The following is a 7,000-nucleotide window of genomic DNA, read 5'->3' as shown; positions in this document are numbered from 1 at the left end:
GTTCTTTCTATATGGAGAGCTGGTGCCACGACACTTCTTTAGTATCGGGTTCTCCAGAAACTGCAGCCTGTCCTTTCCTGTCTTACACTCCTCCAAGCCTTTATGTAGCTGCAGCTACCTGAAAACACACAAACACAACCATAAAGATTTGTTCATCTCTGACTTAAATCATGGAGTGTTAGATTTTCTCGTTTTTATAAAAACTTAAATTGAGAACATTTAAACTTTACATTTCTATTGTGTGCTATTAATTAATGTGCAGCATCACTGCACAAATAACCCGAGCCTAGACCAAGCTGAGTGTGGCTCATCCATGCTAGTCTCACCTTTGGCCTTGATGAAGCACAACACTGCTCTGCTCTGGACAACACTGCCTCTGCTCTGGATACAGCCCATCAGGCCAGCTGATATCCTGCACTCTGTGCCTCTCGGTGTGTTTCGCTGCATCAGAGAGGGAATGATGTCCATTCGGGGCAGTGTGGAGGGGGTCATCACATTACTGAGAGAGAATGAGAGACATATTTTTCAGTTTGTGTGTCAGGTGTAATACCCGTCCTCGCCACCAGCCTCACCTGAATACTGACATACTCCTTAGTTACACCCTGACCCCTCACCTGCAGCTCATTTCACCTGCCTATTTATGGATACTCAGTGTGAAGTATTGCCAGTCTACCTGCATATCAAGGCTTGTCTCCTCATTGTTTACGTTTTTGGATTGCCTTGACTCTTTTCTGTACTCTTTGATTCTGCTTCTGGATCTCCCTTTGGTGCTTTTGCTGGTTTTGAACTTTTCTAGTGTTTTGACGTTTGGACTGTTTATGACGCTGACTCTGGTTTTTGTGTTTTGGATTAGACGGGATTATGGATTCCGATCAGTCTGGAGAGTCTTCCTCACGTTGTGTATGTGGAAAATGTTGAAAAATAAAAACAAATGCAAAATTTTAAATGTTTATTGCACTTTCTGATAACTACCAATCTTCTAACATTTCTGCCATGTGTAGCTGAGTTTACAGGGACAAAATACAATATGACAATAGTGAATGTAATACACACACACACACACACACACACACACACAATGTAGTTTGTTGACAACAACCTATGGTTACCAGCATTCTGCTACTAAGACCACAACAGTTTTAAAAACTGGTTGAATTCGCATTCAGTATATTGAGTGCTTTATAATGGCTTATGATGTCTAAATTTCAGAGCTGGAACAATACATGTAAGCATTATTTTAATAATTAGTGCAGATAGTGCAATGCACTAGTGCAGATCTCTCTGATCTTCATTAGGAGGGAAACGGGGAAAGAGATTTCTCCACCAGATTCTCCATCGTTCTTCCTGCATGTTTGATCTAAAGGGAGAGAAAACACGACATGCACACCATCACCATCTTTATTATTATAAGCAATAACACGGCTGCTACACTTTTACAGATATTAGTACAATCTACATCTGCTCTGGACACAGATATGGTGAGAGAACCCGTAGCTGAAGGAGCCGTACGTGAACACCAGATCTGCGTCCAACTTGCAAACTTTCTGAGAACATAAGAAATCAATTCATATGTCTCTTTCTTTCTTCCACACAAGCAGAGTATGAAATAATAGAATATTACAAATACACATGGTACCTGGTGTGTGACCCTAAAGTTAAACTGATTAAACTTTCTGTAGGAAAAGACTAAAAAACAATATTACGCTATCATTACTGGTGATCAGTGACACTGATGTGGCTTAAATGAAAACTTTATACAGGTAGACGAATGAAAACAAGACTCACATTAAGGATTTCCTGCAGCTTGATGGAGTCTCTCCCCATGAGTCTGGCGGTAGCTGTATCAGAATCAGAAACAATCAGCTCCACCACCATCAAACTGGAGGGCTCAACCCCAAAAACTTCTTCCTTTTCAATTTCAATTATTTTGGACAAAGTAATGTGTTTAATAAATCGTTGGGCCTGCTGGCAGCCCTTGTCATTTAAGGGGTTAATCCTAGCTTGCTTGTAGCATGGAGCAATATTCATAGCTCGACTCCTCAACAAACTCCTTAACACACTGGTTTATCAGAAAAACAAATTAAACAGACAAAAATTTTTTTTTAAATCTTTTTTTTTGTTATTTGAATCAATTATGTGAGTGTAAAGTTAATATGTTGAAATGTATGTGTTGATACCCTGCAATGGTCTGGCAACCTGTCCAGGGTGTATCCTGCCTTCCACCCGATGACAGCTGGGATAGGCTCCAAAACATACATTTCAAGAGTTTTTATACACCCAAGCATTCATTAGCATCATTCCCTAATGCAGTCACTATTAATGTGACTTTACACTTTAGATGAGCTCAAAAAGAGAGAAATTAAATTAATCTGGTTTGAAACCAACTGAGGCTCCAAGTGGAATCAATAGACATGGTGTAGAATTTTCCTCAAGCTCATCTTCTTCCTCAGCTTGAACTTGTAGAGTGTGTGAGTTCTAGAAATGTGACTGAATCTAAACAGTGTAGACTTCATCAGCTGATGACGCATTCAATTTGGCTAAATTTGGTCCCTCCCTGACATTCAGTGGATCCAAACTAAATTAATGTAAGACAACAGGACTATGAGAGACTCACCTGCAGGTTCTCCACCTCAATGCACACTACTTCAGCTCTGTCATGGCCAGTCCACTCCATCTTCTCCTCAGCTGTCTGTTCACTCTCTGATTCATAAGTCTGGTCGTGAGTCAGAGTCTCTGTAGGTTGATGTTTTGCTTCCTGAGGGACAGTGTCACTCTCATCTCTCACCACGTTCTCCTCTGTAGGATCCTCTTAGGATGCGTGCCAGGGTCAGTTGAGGAGGGAGTGCATGGTTGAAGCTGCTCTTGCCTCAGATTGAGAAGGGCTCCTCTGTTTGGAGGAACAAGCCAACTAAAGGTCCTCACCAGTGCTTTCAAGCTGGAGTCCAACACTGAATGACTCTCCCCTTTTACCCTGGTGGGTAAAAGTGTGAACAGCAGCTAATGTTCTCTATCCTGGGAGATGTTTTAGGATGAAAGTCCAAATCTTTGTTTTCTAGTGTTTTAAAAGTATCTAATTCATTTCTAAAATAGTAAAGGTAATTATGACGCAGGGTTGTGTTGTATGATCAAAAACATCAGGTGATGTTTACAGCTGATATTTATGATAAATATTTTGACAAACTCATGCAGATCCTTATTTACATGTAATTTTGTCCCACATATTCTTTCACATTCAAGTTGGGGGCTTGATGTATAAACTCGTCATCAAGATATAAGCATTTGGTTTTGCACTAGGGTGCATTTTGTTGTAGACCACCTACCAAGAAATGTATTCCCTCTTAAATCTGACTTTGTGCATTTTACATCCATCAAATTTACATCTGTTGGTTCGAAGTGTATTTGTTGAAAAGCATCTTATACACTAGAATATGAAATATTAGTTCATAAACAGCCTCATTAAACACTCATATAAGCCATAAGAGAGCGGTTCCGCATTAAGGTTGGGGTGATTTTGGAGTAAGGGCTTAATCAGTCTTTAGAGTGTGTGCTTGAAGAGAGTGTGCTGCCACCTGATGTGAGGAAGAGGTGCTACATCTGCTTTTACCTAGAAAGCAGCAATATGTAGGCCTTTGTGCCTAGATTAACCACAGTCTTTGCTAATAAGATATAACAGCAAGTAAAGACTACACTAAAATAAGAGATATTAATCCATCAACAACCTTCAAAAATGCTCCTGTTCTGTAGAATAAGAGACAGCAGTCCATAAAAACCTTGATTAATGCTTCTATAGACTAGAATATGTTATATCTATCCTTAAAGCCACCTCAATAAACACTTCTATTTACCAGAATAAGAGTGAAGTGCTTCATTAAGGTTTTGGAGTGAGAGCTTAAAAAGGCTTTAGAGTCAGTTGGTGAAGTGAGAGTGCTGCCACCTGATGGAAGCATCTGAACTGATCTGAAGAGAAGCTACATTCAGGCCTTTGTACTGAACATAAAAATGTGTATTGTTGCAGCATAGTCTATATCAGATTTGTGTCTCATGAAGAGGGTGAGCTTTCAGTCAGATTGCAGTGAAATGCAGCGAAATACAGGATCTTGACTGAAACGCTCAGATTAAAAGGACTGATGTGGAATTGAGGTGTTGTGACTTTGAAGATGGAAAGTGTTTGAGAGAGATCTGAAGTGAAACTGTAGCTGCTGATGGTGCTGGTGATACGCTGCTTTATTTAGTTCTACAGGCGAGCTGAAGCTGTTATTTTAAACTGCAGTCACAGCATGAAGAGCACAAGAGAACAGACACATCTATGTGTATGTGTGTGTGTGTGTGTGTGTTTTCCAGAGCAGATGACTGATCTCATTGTTATCAGGTTTAATTAAGATACTATACACCAGAAGTCCTTAATGAAAATTCAGTAAGGTCCAGTCAAAGAAAAATTTCCTCAAGCAAAGGTCCAGAACATCATATGTCTATAATGTCTAACTTGCATCATGATTCAGTGCCATATACTGTAAACTGAAGTAGCCTAGCAGTTATATGAACATTTTATACAGTCAACAACTGAATCTCAAATCAAATAGTACAATAGTACAATTCAGTCATATTTCAACCACATTTACTGTCAGTTTTCTCTTTTTACAGCACACCATGTGAAATAACTTGCCTAATGGCTCACTTTCTTCTCTGATTGCTGCTTCTTGCCTCGTCCCTCCCCTGTATGAGCGTCACTCACTGGAGTCTCAGTGCTCCTCGTAGTGCACAAATCTGATTGGCTGAGTTGCGTCACGTGTGATATTTACAATGCATGCAATTGGTCTGTGAGTCTCCTGGGCTGCTAAAGCTACCGTATAGGCTAGAAAAGTTACGCAGATTAAAATAGGACCACCCTGTGCAAATTAAATAATTCTCCATAGTTTATCACTTGTAGGTCCCGGTCCACACAGGACAGCACCTGTGCCCGGACTCGGACCACGGCCCACCTATTAGTGACCTCTGCTGTATACTGTTATTATAAAACATTTTCAGCATATTTGTAGTATACAGTTTAGCCAAAGTATGACTTTATGCATTATTAGGAAATCCTTCTGAAATGTCCTTCAGAATACACACTTAAAGGCCTAATCCCATGTCTTATTTTTACCCATACCCCTTGTTTTCGAGTGTCACCTTGCCACTTGGAACTGAGTTACAAGGGGTAGTGGTTGAAATCTTCCTCTATGAAATGGGACCCTCAAATATAAAGAACATTACATAATTAAAAGGCTACTAGCAGGCTCTGTAGGCAACCTTGTCAGTCGACAGAGTAAAGCTCAGCAACCTCGCTGCTGGTCTTAAGTTAATTTAGGGCATCATATACTTGCACAAAAGGGGTCAAGGCTGAGACAATTTAAAAAAACATTTTTTTGGTGATATGAGCTTGATGATATAAGCTTAAGTCAACTATTTGCCAACTATTATTTGAATTTCCCTGTTTTACTTTAAATGGAGCAGCAGTTATATTCTAGCACCTCAGGCATCAGAACTGCTGTACTATTTAAGGTAGAATTGGGTATTTTGCACACCATTAGCAATTTTTATGCTTTTTATGAAGAAAAGGACCACATTACATTGAAATGACATTAAACTAATGGCCATGTAGCCCTAACATTTTGCCCTACCTCTCCATCTCAACAAAAATCAGGATACCCTACTCCTAGGTGTTAACGCACAAAACGGAGGCGTAAGTGGTCGGGGTAAGGGGTTCTTTAGTAAAGGCACTTGTTCAATTTACAACCATGAATTGTATATAGAACCACTTGCATGCTTGAATGGTTGTTTGCATGGTGAAATGATTCTTCAGATTGATGGAGAATGTGTTGTATAAGGTTATGTATAGAATTTTTTTTAAATGGTTTCAAATAACACCAAAAAGGGTTCTTCTACTGTTATAAGCATGACATTGTTACAGTAGAACAACGTTTTGCTATAGAGAACCATATACAGCACATTCTCTATCTGAAGAACTATTTCACCATGCACAGAACCTTTTAATGATGAAACAGTTCTATATAGAAAGCAGAGTTCTAAATAGAGTCATTCCCTTTACTAAAGAATCCTTGAAGAACTATCTCTTTTAAGTGTGTAGGGTAATGTAGGTATTTTAGAAGCTGACATTTTGGTTCTGAATGTTGGATGCTGAATGTTGATGTGGAGAAAAACAGATACAAAAAAAAAAAAAAGATTTTAAGAATGGGCCTCAGAACTGCATTACCCACTAACCATTGCCTATTAAGAGAAAACATTTGACCTCTCTCTATCACTTAGAATTAAACAGACTGATTTTGATGCTGTGCCTTGACTGATAAGCGTAAATATCTGGTTGTCTGATAGCCTGCCCGGTATTGTACACTCAACCAGCAGTCCAGACTAAAACACTACGTGTAACTTCAACATGAATGGGGCTAAACTGCTATAGGAATACATCATAAGACTGCACAGACTCGGCAGTGGACAGAACATTTTGAAACTTTTTATATTGTTTAAATATAACATCTGAATTTTCTATTTTAAAAAGTGACAAAAAAATTGGAATTGGGAACCTTGTTATGTCTCGTAAGCCATCAAGGGTTAACATTTAACTAATAGAAATGACAGTTTAAGACTATGTTATAGATGTACCTGTTGCTTATCCCCAAATCTGAAAACTGATTGACAGAACCAAAACCATTATTTCAGCCTATGGTGTCTCGCCATAAACTATTTGATCTAAAATCATTGAAATAAAAATGATTGATTTTATTGAAATTATTGAGCATTAATCAAACATTGTGCAAACAAAAAAAAACAGTTCCCTAGATAATCCTCTTTCCTTTGATCACATGTGCACTGCACACATGGGTTATGCTGTGTGTGTGCATGCATGTGTGTGTGTGTGTGTGTGTGTGTGTGTGTGTGTTTGTGTGTGTGTGAGAGAGAGGGAGAGAGAGAGAGAGAGAGAGAGAGAGAGAGAGAGGGAGGTTTA

The 7,000-nt window shown here is 39.1% G+C and overlaps 1 long non-coding RNA gene across 1 annotated transcript; it reads right to left on the bottom strand.

Moving 5' to 3' along the window:
* Window positions 1-1,154: 1,154 nt before the first annotated feature.
* Window positions 1,155-2,891, bottom strand: LOC119261884. Its single transcript, XR_005129250.1, has 3 exons — window positions 2,615-2,891; window positions 1,786-1,838; window positions 1,155-1,357 (listed from the first exon to the last, which is right to left on the bottom strand). It is a non-coding gene; the product is annotated as an uncharacterized LOC119261884 (long non-coding RNA).
* Window positions 2,892-7,000: the final 4,109 nt, after the last annotated feature.

The sequence above is a fragment of the Pygocentrus nattereri genome, chromosome 1 (assembly GCF_015220715.1).
Source record: "Pygocentrus nattereri isolate fPygNat1 chromosome 1, fPygNat1.pri, whole genome shotgun sequence".
Classification (NCBI taxonomy): Eukaryota; Metazoa; Chordata; class Actinopteri; order Characiformes; family Serrasalmidae; genus Pygocentrus; species Pygocentrus nattereri.
The sequence above is the reverse complement of the archived record's forward strand: the minus strand, read 5'-3'. Positions and strand labels throughout refer to the sequence as shown.